The sequence below is a fragment of the Pleurodeles waltl genome, chromosome 4_2 (genome assembly GCF_031143425.1).
Source record: "Pleurodeles waltl isolate 20211129_DDA chromosome 4_2, aPleWal1.hap1.20221129, whole genome shotgun sequence".
In the NCBI taxonomy this organism is placed as follows: Eukaryota; Metazoa; Chordata; class Amphibia; order Caudata; family Salamandridae; genus Pleurodeles; species Pleurodeles waltl.
In genome coordinates, this window is record NC_090443.1 from 1,052,531,159 (window position 1) to 1,052,547,718 (window position 16,560).

General features: G+C 51.1%; 1 protein-coding gene across 1 annotated transcript in view; it reads left to right on the forward strand.

The window, feature by feature from the left end:
- The first annotated feature begins 421 nt into the window (after window positions 1–421).
- SERPING1 (serpin family G member 1) overlaps window positions 422–16,560 on the forward strand; it is a 138,137-nt gene continuing 121,998 nt past the window's right edge. The window contains exon 1 of the mRNA XM_069233060.1: window positions 422–541. The gene's annotated coding sequence lies outside the window, so the exon portion shown is untranslated. The remainder of the gene's footprint in view (window positions 542–16,560) is intronic.

Below are 16,560 nucleotides of genomic sequence, written 5' to 3' on the forward strand. Positions count from 1 at the left end.
GTCACGTCCACTCTCATAGCCTCTCCCAGGTCCCAGCCTCCCCATCACAGTCACGTCCACTCTCATAGCCTCTAGCAGGTCCCAGCCTCCCAATCACAGTCACGTCCACTCTCAGCCTCTCCCAGGTCCCAGCCTCTCCACCACAGTCACGTCCACTCTCATAGCCTCCCAGGCCCCAGCCTTCCATCAGAGTCACGTCCACTCTCATAGTCTCTCCCAGGCCCCATCCTCCTCACCACTACTTTCTCTTCCACTCTCATTGCCTCTCCCAGTTTCTTCAACTCTGACAGCCTCTCCCAGGCCCTCCCATGCTGGCTGTCAGCACCGTCGGCCCCCCTATCCCGGCCCACGCCAGCTTGTTTTTCCAGCCGACTTGTGCAATGAGATTTACGGGAAATCCGCGAATCAATCTCCCTTAATGTTTAACTCCCCCTCCAGGGGCCGGACAGCCCCCCTCTACCCTGAGACTCCCACCCCTGTCTGTGCAGGTCCAGAGCCCTCTGTGCACAGGTTCACAACCCAGAGGACATCACAGCCCCAGGTAAGAGCCCTCAGCTCTCCCCCGTCAGCTCACCACCCTTCACCCACTCTCTCTCCTGGAGCCGGGCAGCCCTCCTCTACCCTGAGACTCCCACCCCTCTCTGTGCAGGTCCAGAGCCCTCTGTGCACAGGTTCACAACCCAGAGGACATCACAGCCCCAGGTAAGAGCCCTCAGCTCTCCCCCGTCAGCTCACCACCCTTCACCCACTCTCTCCCCAGGAGCCGGACAGCCCTCCTATGCCCTCACACCCTCTTGCAGGTCCAGAGCCCCAGCCTCCAGGTAAGAGACCTCAGCTCTCGACCCTTCACTCCACTCTCCCTCTAGGGGTCGGCCATCCCCCTCTACCCTCACACCTCACTTCTTGCAGGTCCAGAGCCCCAGCCTCCTGGTAAGAGACCTCAGATCTTCCAATCAGCTCTCCACTCTTCACCTACTCTCTCTCCAGGAGACGGACAGACCTCCTCTACCCTGAGACTCTCACCCCTCTCTGTACAGGTCCAGAGCCCTCTGTGCACAGGGTCACAACCCACAGGACCGCACAGCCCAGGTGAGAGACTCCAGATCTCCCCCATCACCTCGCCACCCTTCTTGTAGCTCACTCCCCCTCCAGGGGCCGCGAGCCCCCATCTACTCTCCCCCCTTACCCCGTGCAGGTACATAGCACAGAGTCCCAGGTAAGAGACTCCAGCTCTCTCCCATCAGCTCAAGACCGTTCAACCAAGTCCCCCCCAGGGGCCGGCCAGCCCCTCCTACCCTCACACTTCTCACCTCTCTATGTAGGTCCCCAGACCCAGGTAAGAGACCTCAGCTCTCTCCCATCAGCTTCAGTCTGTCTCTCTTCTTCCCTCTCCCCAGCCTTGCTCCTCTCCCCCATCTCTTCGCTGTCGCTCCCTCCACTAACAGTAACCAGTGTAATCGCTCACCTATTTACCGTGAAACCTCTTTCCTTTCACTTCACCTCTCTATCATTCGTTCCTCCTTCTCCCCCTCTCTGTCCTTTTCCTACGTTCCTCCACACCTTCCCTTCTCCAGTCTCCTGTCCCTGCGCACCCCCTCCCCATGCCCTCCCTACCCTCACCCCTTTGCAGCCCCTCCCCCTCTTTTCTTCCCTCCTCTCGCGGTGTCGACATGTTTGGACTCAGAAGGAGGTGCGGGGGTGTGGGGCAGCCCCCCGCTTTCATGCTTTGTTTTTTTGGGGTGAATTCATTAGAGTTTGGTGATGGGTGGTGCAGCTGTGGAGACCTAGAGTTTGGTGATGGGAGGTGCAGTTGGAAAGACCTGGAGTTTGGTGATGGGAGGTGCAGCAGTAGAGGCCTAGAGTTTGGTGATGGGTGGTTGTGAGAAGGTAGCCTCTTTCTAGCCTTGTTACCCCCACTTTTGGCCTGTTTGTGAGTGTATGTCAGGGTGTTTGTCACTGTTTTCACTGTCTCACTGGGATCCTGATAGACAGGCCTCAGTGCTCATAGTGAAAACACCATGTTTTCAGTATGGTTGTTATGTGTCACTGGGATCCTGCTAGTCAGGACCCCAGTGCTCATAGGTTTGTGGCCTATATGTATGTGTCACTGGGACCCTGTCACACAGGGCCCCAGTGCTCATAGGTGTGCATGTATATGTTCCCTGTGTGGTGCCTAACTGTCTCACTGAGGCTCTGCTAACCAGAACCTCAGTGGTTATGCTCTCTCATTACTTTCAAATTGTCACTAACAGGCTAGTGACCATTTTTACCAATTTACATTGGCTTACTGGAATACCCTTATAATTCCCTAGTATATGGTACTGAGGTACCCAGGGTATTGGGGTTCCAGGAGATCCCTATGGGCTGCAGCATTTCTTTTGCCACCCATAGGGAGCTCTGACAATTCTTACACAGGCCTGCCACGGCAGCCTGAGTGAAATAACGTCCACGTTATTTCACAGCCATTTTACACTGCACTTAAGTAACTTATAAGTCACCTATATGTCTAACCTTTACCTGGTAAAGGTTAGGTGCAAAGTTACTTAGTGTGTGGGCACCCTGGCACTAGCCAAGGTGCCCCCACATTGTTCAGAGCCAATTCACTGAACTTTGTGAGTGCGGGGACACCATTACACGCGTGCACTACATATAGGTCACTACCTATATGTAGCTTCACCATGGTAACTCCGAATATGGCCATGTAACATGTCTATGATCATGGAATTGCCCCCTCTATGCCATCCTGGCATTGTTGGTACAATTCCATGATCCCAGTGGTCTGTAGCACAGACCCTGGTACTGCCAGACTGCCCTTCCTGGGGTTTCACTGCAGCTGCTGCTGCTGCCAACCCCTCAGACAGGCAGCTGCCCTCCTGGGGTCCAGCCAGGCCTGGCCCAGGATGGCAGAACAAAGAACTTCCTCTGAGAGAGGGTGTGACACCCTCTCCCTTTGGAAAATGGTGTGAAGGCAGGGGAGGAGTAGCCTCCCCCAGCCTCTGGAAATGCTTTGTTGGGCACAGATGTGCCCAATTCTGCATAAGCCAGTCTACACCGGTTCAGGGACCCCTTAGCCCCTGCTCTGGCGCGAAACTGGACAAAGGAAAGGGGAGTGACCACTCCCCTGACCTGCACCTCCCCTGGGAGGTGTCCAGAGCTCCTCCAGTGTGCTCCAGACCTCTGCCATCTTGGAAACAGAGGTGCTGCTGGCACACTGGACTGCTCTGAGTGGCCAGTGCCACCAGGTGACGTCAGAGACTCCTTGTGATAGGCTCCTTCAGGTGTTAGTAGCCTTTCCTCTCTCCTAGGTAGCCAAACCCTCTTTTCTGGCTATTTAGGGTCTCTGTCTCTGGGGAAACTTCAGATAACGAATGCATGAGCTCAGCCGAGTTCCTCTGCATCTCCCTCTTCACCTTCTGATAAGGAATCGACCGCTGACCGCGCTGGAAGCCTGCAAACCTGCAACATAGTAGCAAAGACGACTACTGCAACTCTGTAACGCTGATCCTGCCGCCTTCTCGACTGTTTTCCTGCTTGTGCATGCTGTGGGGGTAGTCTGCCTCCTCTCTGCACCTGAAGCTCCGAAGAAATCTCCCGTGGGTCGACGGAATCTTCCCCCTGCAACCGCAGGCACCAAAAAGCTGCATTACCGGTCCCTTGGGTCTCCTCTCAGCACGACGAGCGAGGTCCCTCGAATCCAGCGACACCGTCCAAGTGACCCCCACAGTCCAGTGACTCTTCAGCCCAAGTTTGGTGGAGGTAAGTCCTTGCCTCACCTCGCTGGGCTGCATTGCTGGGAACCGCGACTTTGCAAGCTACTCCGGCCCCTGTGCACTTCCGGCGGAAATCCTTCGTGCATAGCCAAGCCTGGGTCCACGGCACTCTAACCTGCATTGCACGACTTTCTAAGTTGGTCTCCGGCGACGTGGGACTCCTTTGTGCAACTTCGGTGAGCACCGTTTCACGCATCCTCGTAGTGCCTGTTTCTGGCACTTCTCCGGGTGCTACCTGCTTCAGTGAGGGCTCTTTGTCTTGCTCGACGTCCTCTCTTTCTGCAGGTCCAATTTGCGACCTCCTGGTCCCTCCTGGGCCCCAGCAGCGTCCAAAAACGCCAAACGCACGATTTGCGTGTAGCAAGGCTTGTTGGCGTCCATCCGGCGGGAAAACACTTCTGCACGACTCTCCAAGGCGTGGGGGATCCATCCTCCAAAGGGGAAGTCTCTAGCCCTTGTCGTTCCTGCAGTATTCACAGCTCTTCAGCCTAGTAAGAGCTTCTTTCTTGGGCATCTGCCCAGCTACGAGCTGCTTGTGACTTTTGGACTTGGTCCCCTTGTTCCACAGGTACCCTCAGTCAGGAATCCATCGTTGTTGCATTGCTGATTTGTGTTTTCCTTGCATTTTCCCTCTAACACGACTATTTTGTCCTTAGGGGAACTTTGGTGCACTTTGCACTCACTTTTCAGGGTCTTGGGGAGGGTTATTTTTCTAACTCTCACTATTTTCTGATAGTCCCAGCGACCCTCTACAAGGTCACATAGGTTTGGGGTCCATTCGTGGTTCACATTCCACTTTTGGAGTATATGGTTTGTGTTGCCCCTATCCCTATGTTTCCCCATTGCATCCTATTGTAACTATACATTGTTTGCACTGTTTTCTAAGACTATACTGCATATTTTTGCTATTGTGTATATATATCTTGTGTATATTTCCTATCCTCTCACTGAGGGTACACTCTAAGATACTTTGGCATATTGTCATAAAAATAAAGTACCTTTATTTTTAGTATAACTGTGTATTGTGTTTTCTTATGATATTGTGCATATGACACTAGGTGGTACTGTAGTAGCTTCACACGTCTCCTAGTTCAGCCTGAGCTGCTTTGCTAAGCTACCATTATCTATCAGCCTAAGCTGCTAGACACCCTATACACTAATAAGGGATAACTGGGCCTGGTGCAAGGTGCAAGTACCCCTTGGTACTCACTACAAGCCAGTCCAGCCTCCTACATTGGTTGTGCAGCGGTGGGATAAGTGCTTGAGACTACTTACCACTCTTGTCATTGTACTTTTCATAAGAGAAAAATATACAAAACAAGGTCAGTGTATATACACATAGCCAAAAAGTTTTGCATTTCCTCTTTTCACTCTTTTCTAAGTGCTGAAAAGTACTTCTAAACTTTCAAAAAGTTCTTAAAAGTTTAAAAAGTTTTTTCTGTCTTTCCAAAAAGTTCTGAAAACTTTTTTCTCTTTTTCTATCACTTTAACTCTCTCTAAAAAATGTCTGGCACAGGAAAAAATGTTGAACTGTCCAAACTTGCATATGATCACCTTAGCTGGAAAGGAGCAAGGAGTCTCTGCATAGAGAGAGGTTTGAGTGTAGGGAAGAATCCTTCCTTAGAACTGTTAATTAATATGCTTAGAGTACAGGATAAGGCCATAAGTGCCCAATCTGGTGAAAAAGTAGCTAATGGTTCTCAATCTGATCCAGGGACTCCCCCAGGAAAAGGTTCAGGAAAGAAACTTCTCAGCCTGCCCATTACTAGACAGTCTAGCATAGTTGGTACAGAGGTTGAATCACACCATACTGATGGTGTGCTCTCACATTATACTGGTAGCCAAGCTGTTAGGGTGCCCTCTGTAAGGGACAGGTCTCCTTCTGTTCATTCCCATCATACCTCTGTATCTAGAAATGTCCCTCCCACCCACCCTGATGACAGATTGTTAGAAAGGGAGCTCAATAGATTGAGAGTGGAACAAACCAGACTGAAGCTCAAGAAGCAACAGCTGGATTTGGATAGACAGTCTTTAGAATTAGAGAAGGAAAGACAGAAGTTGGGTTTAGATACCCATGGTGGCAGCAGCAGTATTCCCCATAGTCATCCTGCAAAAGAGCATGATTCCAGGAATCTGCACAAGATAGTTCCCCCTTATAAGGAGGGGGATGACATTAACAAGTGGTTTGCTGCACTTGAGAGGGCCTGTGTTGTACAGGATGTCCCTCAAAGGCAGTGGGCTGCTATCCTATGGCTATCATTTAGTGGAAAGGGTAGGGATAGACTCCTTACTGTGAAAGAAAGTGATGCCAATAATTTTACAGTTCTTAAGAATGCACTCCTGGATGGTTATGGCTTAACCACTGAACAGTACAGGATAAAGTTCAGAGAGACCAAAAAGGAGTCTTCACAAGACTGGGTTGATTTCATTGACCATTCAGTGAAGGCCTTGGAGGGGTGGTTACATGGCAGTAAAGTTACTGATTATGAAAGCCTGTATAACACAATCCTGAGAGAGCATATACTTAATAATTGTGTGTCTGATTTGTTGCATCAGTACCTGGTAGACTCTGATCTGACCTCTCCCCAAGAATTGGGAAAGAAGGCAGACAAATGGGTCAGAACAAGGGTGAACAGAAAAGTTCATACAGGGGGTGACAAAGATGGCAATAAGAAGAAAGATGGTGAAAAATCTCAAGATAAGCATGGGGATAAGGGTAAAACCAAAGATCCCACTTCAAATCTTAAACACTCTTCAGAGGGTGCGGATAAAACAAATTCTTCCTCTTCTTCCCAACCTGCACACATTAAAAAGCCTTGGTGCTTTGTGTGTAAAAACAGAGGCCATAGGCCAGGGGATAAGTCCTGTCCAGGTAAACCCCCTGAGCCTACCACCACTAATACATCAAGCTCTAGTGCCCCTAGCAGTAGTGGTACTAGTGGTGGGACTGCTGGCAACAGTCAAGCAAAGGGTGTAGTTGGGTTCACTTATGGGTCCATAGTGGAAACTGATGTCATCAGTCCCAAGACAGTTTCTGTCACACCTAGTGGCATTGGCCTTGCCACACTGGCTGCTTGTCCCCTTACAATGGATAAGTACAGGCAGACAGTTTCAATAAATGGTGTTGAGGCCTTGGCCTACAGGGACACAGGTGCCAGTTTCACTTTGGTGACTGACAACCTAGTGCACCCTGATCAACACATCATTGGACAACAGTATAAAATTATTGATGTCCATAACTCCACTAAGTTTCTTCCCTTAGCTATAATTCAGTTTAGTTGGGGTGGAGTTACTGGCCCTAAGCAGGTGGTGGTATCACCTAGCTTACCTGTAGACTGTCTCTTAGGTAATGACCTAGAGGCCTCAGGTTGGGCTGATGTAGAGTTTTATGCCCATGCAGCCATGCTGGGCATCCCTGAGGAATTGTTCCCTCTCATTTCAAGTGAAATGAAAAAGCAAAGGAGAGAAGGCCTGAAAACTCAGGATCCCTCTCCATCAACAGGTAAAAAGGGTATCACAGTATCCCCTAACCACCCTACCATTCAGGATACCATTCCTGTGGTGGGAGAAACCTCTCCTGGGGTGGCACCTGTTCCAAGGGAATCATCAGTTGGCAAAACTGTACTCCCTGAGGTGGAAGTACCTCTCTGTGGGATAACTAACATTGGTGAGAAAAAGAGCACCATTTTAGTTAACATGGAGCATCCCTCCAACCCTCCCAGAGAAACTTTAGTGCAGAAACTCTGCACTGCCTCACAACACTTAGGACAGCATCCCTGCCCTAGTGTGGAGCTGATAGGACAGCATCCCTGCCCTGCTCCAACTCAAGAGAAACAGCATCCCTGTTCTCTCTTCCAGCCAAATGGACAAAGTTTTTGTCCAGCTATGGCTTTACTGAGACAGCATCCCTGTCTGGCATTTCCATCACTACAAATAGGTTCAGTGGACAATTCCCACTGCTCTAAACTAAAACTTACTGATAGAAACTCTGAAAATACATCTTCACATTGTTGCTTAGCTAAAAAACTTCAAACAGGGTGGTTTACATCCCCACAGGGAAGTAACCATATAGTGGATGATAAAGGGAGTAACCAGTCTATTGCAGAGCTACTCTCTACTTATCACCACTTAGACAATAAAGTCTCAACTGGCCAAGGTTAGCCTTATTGTCCTTCGTTTGGGGGGGGGTTGTGTGAGAAGGTAGCCTCTTTCTAGCCTTGTTACCCCCACTTTTGGCCTGTTTGTGAGTGTATGTCAGGGTGTTTGTCACTGTTTTCACTGTCTCACTGGGATCCTGATAGACAGGCCTCAGTGCTCATAGTGAAAACACCATGTTTTCAGTATGGTTGTTATGTGTCACTGGGATCCTGCTAGTCAGGACCCCAGTGCTCATAGGTTTGTGGCCTATATGTATGTGTCACTGGGACCCTGTCACACAGGGCCCCAGTGCTCATCGGTGTGCATGTATATGTTCCCTGTGTGGTGCCTAACTGTCTCACTGAGGCTCTGCTAACCAGAACCTCAGAGGTTATGCTCTCTCATTACTTTCAAATTGTCACTAACAGGCTAGTGACCATTTTTACCAATTTACATTGGCTTACTGGAATACCCTTATAATTCCCTAGTATATGGTACTGAGGTACCCAGGGTATTGGGGTTCCAGGAGATCCCTATGGGCTGCAGCATTTCTTTTGCCACCCATAGGGAGCTCTGACAATTCTTACACAGGCCTGCCACGGCAGCCTGAGTGAAATAACGTCCACGTTATTTCACAGCCATTTTACACTGCACTTAAGTAACTTATAAGTCACCTATATGTCTAACCTTTACCTGGTAAAGGTTAGGTGCAAAGTTACTTAGTGTGTGGGCACCCTGGCACTAGCCAAGGTGCCCCCACATTGTTCAGAGCCAATTCACTGAACTTTGTGAGTGCGGGGACACCATTACACGCGTGCACTACATATAGGTCACTACCTATATGTAGCTTCACCATGGTAACTCCGAATATGGCCATGTAACATGTCTATGATCATGGAATTGCCCCCTCTATGCCATCCTGGCATTGTTGGTACAATTCCATGATCCCAGTGGTCTGTAGCACAGACCCTGGTACTGCCAGACTGCCCTTCCTGGGGTTTCACTGCAGCTGCTGCTGCTGCCAACCCCTCAGACAGGCAGCTGCCCTCCTGGGGTCCAGCCAGGCCTGGCCCAGGATGGCAGAACAAAGAACTTCCTCTGAGAGAGGGTGTGACACCCTCTCCCTTTGGAAAATGGTGTGAAGGCAGGGGAGGAGTAGTCTCCCCCAGCCTCTGGAAATGCTTTGTTGGGCACAGATGTGCCCAATTCTGCATAAGCCAGTCTACACCGGTTCAGGGACCCCTTAGCCCCTGCTCTGGCGCGAAACTGGACAAAGGAAAGGGGAGTGACCACTCCCCTGACCTGCACCTCCCCTGGGAGGTGTCCAGAGCTCCTCCAGTGTGCTCCAGACCTCTGCCATCTTGGAAACAGAGGTGCTGCTGGCACACTGGACTGCTCTGAGTGGCCAGTGCCACCAGGTGACGTCAGAGACTCCTTGTGATAGGCTCCTTCAGGTGTTAGTAGCCTTTCCTCTCTCCTAGGTAGCCAAACCCTCTTTTCTGGCTATTTAGGGTCTCTGTCTCTGGGGAAACTTCAGATAACGAATGCATGAGCTCAGCCGAGTTCCTCTGCATCTCCCTCTTCACCTTCTGATAAGGAATCGACCGCTGACCGCGCTGGAAGCCTGCAAACCTGCAACATAGTAGCAAAGACGACTACTGCAACTCTGTAACGCTGATCCTGCCGCCTTCTCGACTGTTTTCCTGCTTGTGCATGCTGTGGGGGTAGTCTGCCTCCTCTCTGCACCTGAAGCTCCGAAGAAATCTCCCGTGGGTCGACGGAATCTTCCCCCTGCAACCGCAGGCACCAAAAAGCTGCATTACCGGTCCCTTGGGTCTCCTCTCAGCACGACGAGCGAGGTCCCTCGAATCCAGCGACACCGTCCAAGTGACCCCCACAGTCCAGTGACTCTTCAGCCCAAGTTTGGTGGAGGTAAGTCCTTGCCTCACCTCGCTGGGCTGCATTGCTGGGAACCGCGACTTTGCAAGCTACTCCGGCCCCTGTGCACTTCCGGCGGAAATCCTTCGTGCATAGCCAAGCCTGGGTCCACGGCACTCTAACCTGCATTGCACGACTTTCTAAGTTGGTCTCCGGCGACGTGGGACTCCTTTGTGCAACTTCGGCGAGCACCGTTTCACGCATCCTCGTAGTGCCTGTTTCTGGCACTTCTCCGGGTGCTACCTGCTTCAGTGAGGGCTCTTTGTCTTGCTCGACGTCCTCTCTTTCTGCAGGTCCAATTTGCGACCTCCTGGTCCCTCCTGGGCCCCAGCAGCGTCCAAAAACGCCAAACGCACGATTTGCGTGTAGCAAGGCTTGTTGGCGTCCATCCGGCGGGAAAACACTTCTGCACGACTCTCCAAGGCGTGGGGGATCCATCCTCCAAAGGGGAAGTCTCTAGCCCTTGTCGTTCCTGCAGTATTCACAGCTCTTCAGCCTAGTAAGAGCTTCTTTGCACCAACCGCTGGCATTTCTTGGGCATCTGCCCAGCTACGAGCTGCTTGTGACTTTTGGACTTGGTCCCCTTGTTCCACAGGTACCCTCAGTCAGGAATCCATCGTTGTTGCATTGCTGATTTGTGTTTTCCTTGCATTTTCCCTCTAACACGACTATTTTGTCCTTAGGGGAACTTTGGTGCACTTTGCACTCACTTTTCAGGGTCTTGGGGAGGGTTATTTTTCTAACTCTCACTATTTTCTGATAGTCCCAGCGACCCTCTACAAGGTCACATAGGTTTGGGGTCCATTCGTGGTTCACATTCCACTTTTGGAGTATATGGTTTGTGTTGCCCCTATCCCTATGTTTCCCCATTGCATCCTATTGTAACTATACATTGTTTGCACTGTTTTCTAAGACTATACTGCATATTTTTGCTATTGTGTATATATATCTTGTGTATATTTCCTATCCTCTCACTGAGGGTACACTCTAAGATACTTTGGCATATTGTCATAAAAATAAAGTACCTTTATTTTTAGTATAACTGTGTATTGTGTTTTCTTATGATATTGTGCATATGACACTAGGTGGTACTGTAGTAGCTTCACACGTCTCCTAGTTCAGCCTGAGCTGCTTTGCTAAGCTACCATTATCTATCAGCCTAAGCTGCTAGACACCCTATACACTAATAAGGGATAACTGGGCCTGGTGCAAGGTGCAAGTACCCCTTGGTACTCACTACAAGCCAGTCCAGCCTCCTACAGTGGTGCACCTGAGGAGGCCTAGAGTTTGGTAATGGGAGGTGCACCTGAGGAGGCCTAGAGTTTGGTGATGGGAGGTGCAGCTGTGGAGACCTAGAGTTTGTTGATGGGAGGTGCAGTTGTGGAGAGATGGGAGGTGCAGCTGTGGAGACCTAGAGTTTGGTGATGGGAGGCGCAGCTGTGGAGACCTAGAGTTTGGTGATGGGAGGTGCACCTGAGGAGGCCTAGAGTTTGGTGATGGGAGGTGCAGCTGTGGAGACCCAGAGTTTGGTTATGGGAGGTGCACCTGTGGAGGCCTAGAGTTTGGTGATGGGAGGTGCAGCTGTGGAGACCTAGAGTGTAATGATGGGAGGTGCAGCTGTGGAGACCTAGAGTTTGGTGATGGGAGGTGCAGCTGTTGAGACCTAGAGTTTGGTGATGGGAGGTGCAGCTGTAGAGACCTAGAGTTTGGTGATGGGAGGCGCAGCTGTGGAGACCTAGAGTTTGGTGATGGGAAGTGCACCTGAGGAGGCCTAGAGTTTGGTGATGGGAGGTGCAGCTGAGGAGGCCTAGAGTTTGGTGATGGGAGATGCAGCTGTGGAGACCTAGAGTTTGGTGATGGGAGGTGCAGCTGTGGAGACCTAGAGTTTGGTGATGGGAGTTGCAGCTGTGGAGACTGTAGAGTCTGGTGATGGGAGATGCAGCTGTTAAGACCTAGAGTTTGGTGATGGGAGGTGCAACTGTAGAGACCTAGAGTTTGGTGATGGGAGGTGCAGCTGTAGAGACCTAGAGTTTGGTGATGGGAGGTGCAGCTTTAGAGACCTAGAGTTTGGTGATGGGAGGTGCAGCTTTAGAGACCTAGAGTTTGGTGATGGGAGGTGCAGCTGTGGAGACCTAGAGTTTGGTGATGGGAGGTGCACCTGAGGAGGCGTAGAGTTTGGTGATGGGAGGTGCAGCTGTAGAGGCCTAGAGTTTGGTGATGGGAGGTGCAGCTGTGGAGACTGTAGAGTTTGGTGACGGGAGGTGCAGCTTTAGAGACCCAGAATTTGGTGATGAGAGGTGCACCTGAGGAGGACTAGAGTCTGGTGATGGGAGGTGCAGCTGTGGAGACCTAGAGTTTGGTGGTGGGAGGTGCAGCTGTGGAGACCTAGAGTTTGGTGATGGGAGGTGCAGTTGTAGAGACCCAGAGTTTGGTGATGGGAGGTGCACCTGAGGAGGCCTAGAGTTTGGTGATGGGAGGTGCAGCTGTAGAGACCTAGAGTTTGGTGATGGGAGGTGCAGCTGTAGAGACCTAGAATTTGGTGATGGGAGGTGCAGCTGTGAAGACCTAGAGTTTGGTGATGGGAGCAGCAGCTGTGGAGACTATAGAGTCTGGTGATGGGGGGTGCAGCTGTGGAGACCTAGAGTGTGATGATGGGAGGTGCAGCTGTAGAGACCTAGAGTTTGGTGATGGGAGTGCAGCTGTGGAGACCTAGAGTTTGGTGAAGGGAGGTGCAGCTGTGGAGACCTAGAGTTTGGTGATGGGAGGTGCAGCTGTAGAGACCTAGAGTTTGGTGATGGGAGGTGCAGCTGTGGAGACTATAGAGTCTGGTGATGGGGGGTGCAGCTGTGGAGACCTAGAGTGTGATGATGGGACATGCAGCTGTGGAGACCTAGAGTTTGGTGATGGGAGGTGCAGCTGTGGAGACCTAGAGTTTGGTGATGGGAGGTGCAGCTGTGGAGACTGTAGAGTCTGGTGATGGGAGGTGCAGCTGTTGAGACCTAGAGTTTGGTGATGGGAGGTGCAACTGTAGAGACCTAGAGTTTGGTGATGGGAGGTGCAGCTGTAGAGACCTAGAGTTTGGTGATAGGAGGTGCAGCTGTAGAGACCTAGAGTTTGGTGATGAAGGTGCACCTGAGGAGGCCTAGAGTTTGGTGATGGGAGGTGCAGCTGTGGAGACCTAGAGTTTGGTGATGGGAGGTGCACCTGAGGAGACCTAGAGTTTGGTGATGGGAGGTGCAGCTGTAGAGGCCTAGAGTTTGGTGATGGGAGGTGCAGCTGTGGAGGCTGTAGAGTTTGGTGATGGAAGGTGCAGCTTTAGAGACCCACAGTTTGGTGAAGGGAGGTGCACCTGTGGAGACCTAGAGTTTGGTGATGGGAGGTGCAGCTGTGGAGACCTAGAGTTTGGTGATGGGAGGTGCAGCTGTGGAGACCTAGAGTTTGGTGATGGGAGGTGCAGCTGTGGAGACTGTAGAGTTTGGTGACGGGAGGTGCAGCTGTAGAGACCCAGAATTTGGTGATGAGAGGTGCACCTGAGGAGGACTAGAGTCTGGTGATGGGAGGTGCAGCTGTGGAGACCTAGAGTTTGGTGGTGGGAGGTGCAGCTGTGGAGACCTAGAGTTTGGTGATGGGAGGTGCAGTTGTAGAGACCCAGAGTTTGGTGATAGGAGGTGCACCTGAGGAGGCCTAGAGTTTGGTGATGGGAGGTGCAGCTGTAGAGACCTAGAGTTTGGTGATGGGAAGTGCAGCTGTAGAGACCTAGAATTTGGTGATGGGAGGTGCAGCTGTGAAGACCTAGAGTTTGGTGATGGGAGGTGCAGCTGTGGAGACTATAGAGTCTGGTGATGGGGGGTGCAGCTGTGGAGACCTAGAGTGTGATGATGGGAGGTGCAGCTGTAGCGACCTAGAGTTTGGTGATGGGAGGTGCAGCTGTGGAGACCTAGAGTTTGGTGAAGGGAGGTGCAGCTGTGGAGACCTAGAGTTTGGTGATGGGAGGTGCAGCTGTGGAGACCTAGAGTTTCGTGATGGGAGGTGCAGCTGTGGAGACTATGGAGTCTGGTGATGGGGGGTGCAGCTGTGGAGACCTAGAGTGTGATGATGGGACATGCAGCTGTGGAGACCTAGAGTTTGGTGATGGGAGGTGCAGCTGTGGAGAACTAGAGTTTGGTGATGGGAGGTGCAGCTGTGGAGACTGTAGAGTCTGGTGATGGGAGGTGCAGCTGTTGAGACCTAGAGTTTGGTGATGGGAGGTGCAACTGTAGAGACCTAGAGTTTGGTGATGGGAGGTGCAGCTGTAGAGACCTAGAGTTTGGTGATTGGAGGTGCAGCTGTAGAGACCTAGAGTTTGGTGATGGAGGTGCACCTGAGGAGGCCTAGAGTTTGGTGATGGGAGGTGCAGCTGTGGAGACCTAGAGTTTGGTGATGGGAGGTGCAGCTGTAGAGGCCTAGAGTTTGGTGATGGGAGGTGCAGCTGTGGAGGCTGTAGAGTTTGGTGATGGGAGGTGCAGCTTTAGAGACCCACAGTTTGGTGAAGGGAGGTGCACCTGTGGAGACCTAGAGTTTGGTGATGGGAGGTGCAGCTGTGGAGACCTAGAGTTTGGTGATGGGAGGTGCAGCTGTGGAGACCTAGAGTTTGGTGATGGGAGGTGCAGCTGTAGAGACCTAGAGTTTGGTGATGGGAGATGCACCTGTGGAGGCCTAGAGTTTGGTGATGGGAGGTTCACCTGAGGAGGCCTAGAGTTTGGTGATGGGACATGCAGCTGTGGAGACCTAGAGTTTGGTGATGGGGGGTGCAGCTGTGGAGACTGTAGAGTTTGGTGATGGGAGGTGCACCTGAGGAGGCCTAAAGTTTGGTGATGGGAGGTGCAGCTGTAGAGACCCAGAGTTTGGTGATGGGAGGTGCAGCTGTAGAGACCCAGAGTTTGGTGATGGGAGGTGCACCTGAGGAGGCCTAGAGTTTGGTGATGGGAGGTGCAGCTGTATAGACCCAGAGTTTGGTGATGGGAGGTGCAGCTGTGGAGACCTAGAGTTTGGTGACAGGAGGTGCAGCTGTGGAGACCTAGAGTTTGGTGATGGGAGGTGCACATGAGGAGACCTAGAGTTTGGTGATGGGAGGTGCAGCTGTGGAGACCTAGAGTTTGTTGATGGGAGGTGCAGCTGTGGAGAGATGGGAGGTGCAGCTGTGGAGACCCAGAGTTTGGTGATGGGAGGTGCAGCTGTAGAGACCCAGAGTTTGGTGATGGGAGGTGCAGCTGTGGAGACCTAGAGTTTGGTGATGGGAGGTGCAGCTGTGGAGACCTAGAGTTTGGTGATGGGAGGTGCAGCTGTGGAGACCTAGAGTTTGGTGATGGGTGGTGCAGCTGTGGAGACCTAGAGTTTGGTGATGGAAGATGCACATGAGGAGACCTAGAGTTTGGTGGCAGGAATTGCAGCTGTGGAGACTTTAGAGTTTGGTGATGGGAGGTCCATCAAGTTGCCATAAGTCCATCAAAGCTTGATATGCCCTTGTGAAACCACACACACTCTGGTAGCCTGAGGTTTGGAGCTTCACAATGCTTGCCTCCCAACGTCCTTTCAGGTAAGGTGGCCAGCAGGAGAACAGACCAACTTGCACGTGACCCCTGGCCTAGCACTCATCTTACCCTGCAGTGCGTCAGGGCTGCTGCTCAGGTCTGTACAGACAGCTTCACAGGGACATCTTAAGGATTTGGGGGGCTCTGGGCCTAAGGTATTTTGGGGGGCCCTGTTCGGAACAGCTTTGCATTTATGAACCAGTTTCAGGTCTTTCGTGCCCTCTTTAGCCACGTCCCTGACAGTGCACGGACACTGGCCCAAATTCTAAACGTGCTGACATCTAATATTCACTGATAGTGATGTGTGTTGTCAGTATTGTAACACAGCAGCAGCTCAGTAATGTTACTGAAAATAATCTCTGTGACACCCCCATTTCTTATATGTGAGGTCCTGTTTTGCTTTAAAATAACTTTTTTTATGGATGTTGTATGAAACATCAACACAACATTTCTCTGCAAAACGCCTGTAATAGACATCCACCCCGCTCGGAAAGTTGGGGCCCAGGGCTAGAGCCCCTTTTGACCATGCGTTAAAACCTCTCTGCTGCGTCATGTACAGAACAAACCACCCAGCTGACTGGGGGGGGCGTGCTTGTAACTACACCCATAAGCTACAATGGTCACCAAGGCAGTGGCCAGGTGACGTATGTGTGGTTCGCTTCCTACTCCCTGCAGGAATGACCTCGCCCTTCATTTTACAGATGCCTTTATATGAGCCCTTGGTGAACCATTGTTCCTTGTGAGACAAAATGTGCACTGGCTCCTTCCAGGAACACAGTGAAAACACACTTCTATGGTATTCAAGGTAGATGTGTTGCTCATTATCCAGACTGTAAGCAAAGCTGTGTATTTATGTGCATCAGGACAGACATTATGTGACATCATTCCTTTTAATGTGTACTTATTTGAAGCTCAGGTTTAATGCACCCATGTGGGTCGCAATCACATCTTTGTGATGGTTTTATTCTGTACTGTTTTAACTGTATATATTTTTCTCTAAAAGTGCACACTGAACTATCTTTTACTTCTAGAGTTTTTTCTACTGAGTTGGTGGTCTGCTCTCCTCCCAAAGCTTTGGTTTCAACCAATCAGGGTTCTTATAAAGCACGACTACTCACTTGTGAGGGTCTCAAGGCGCTGAGTGG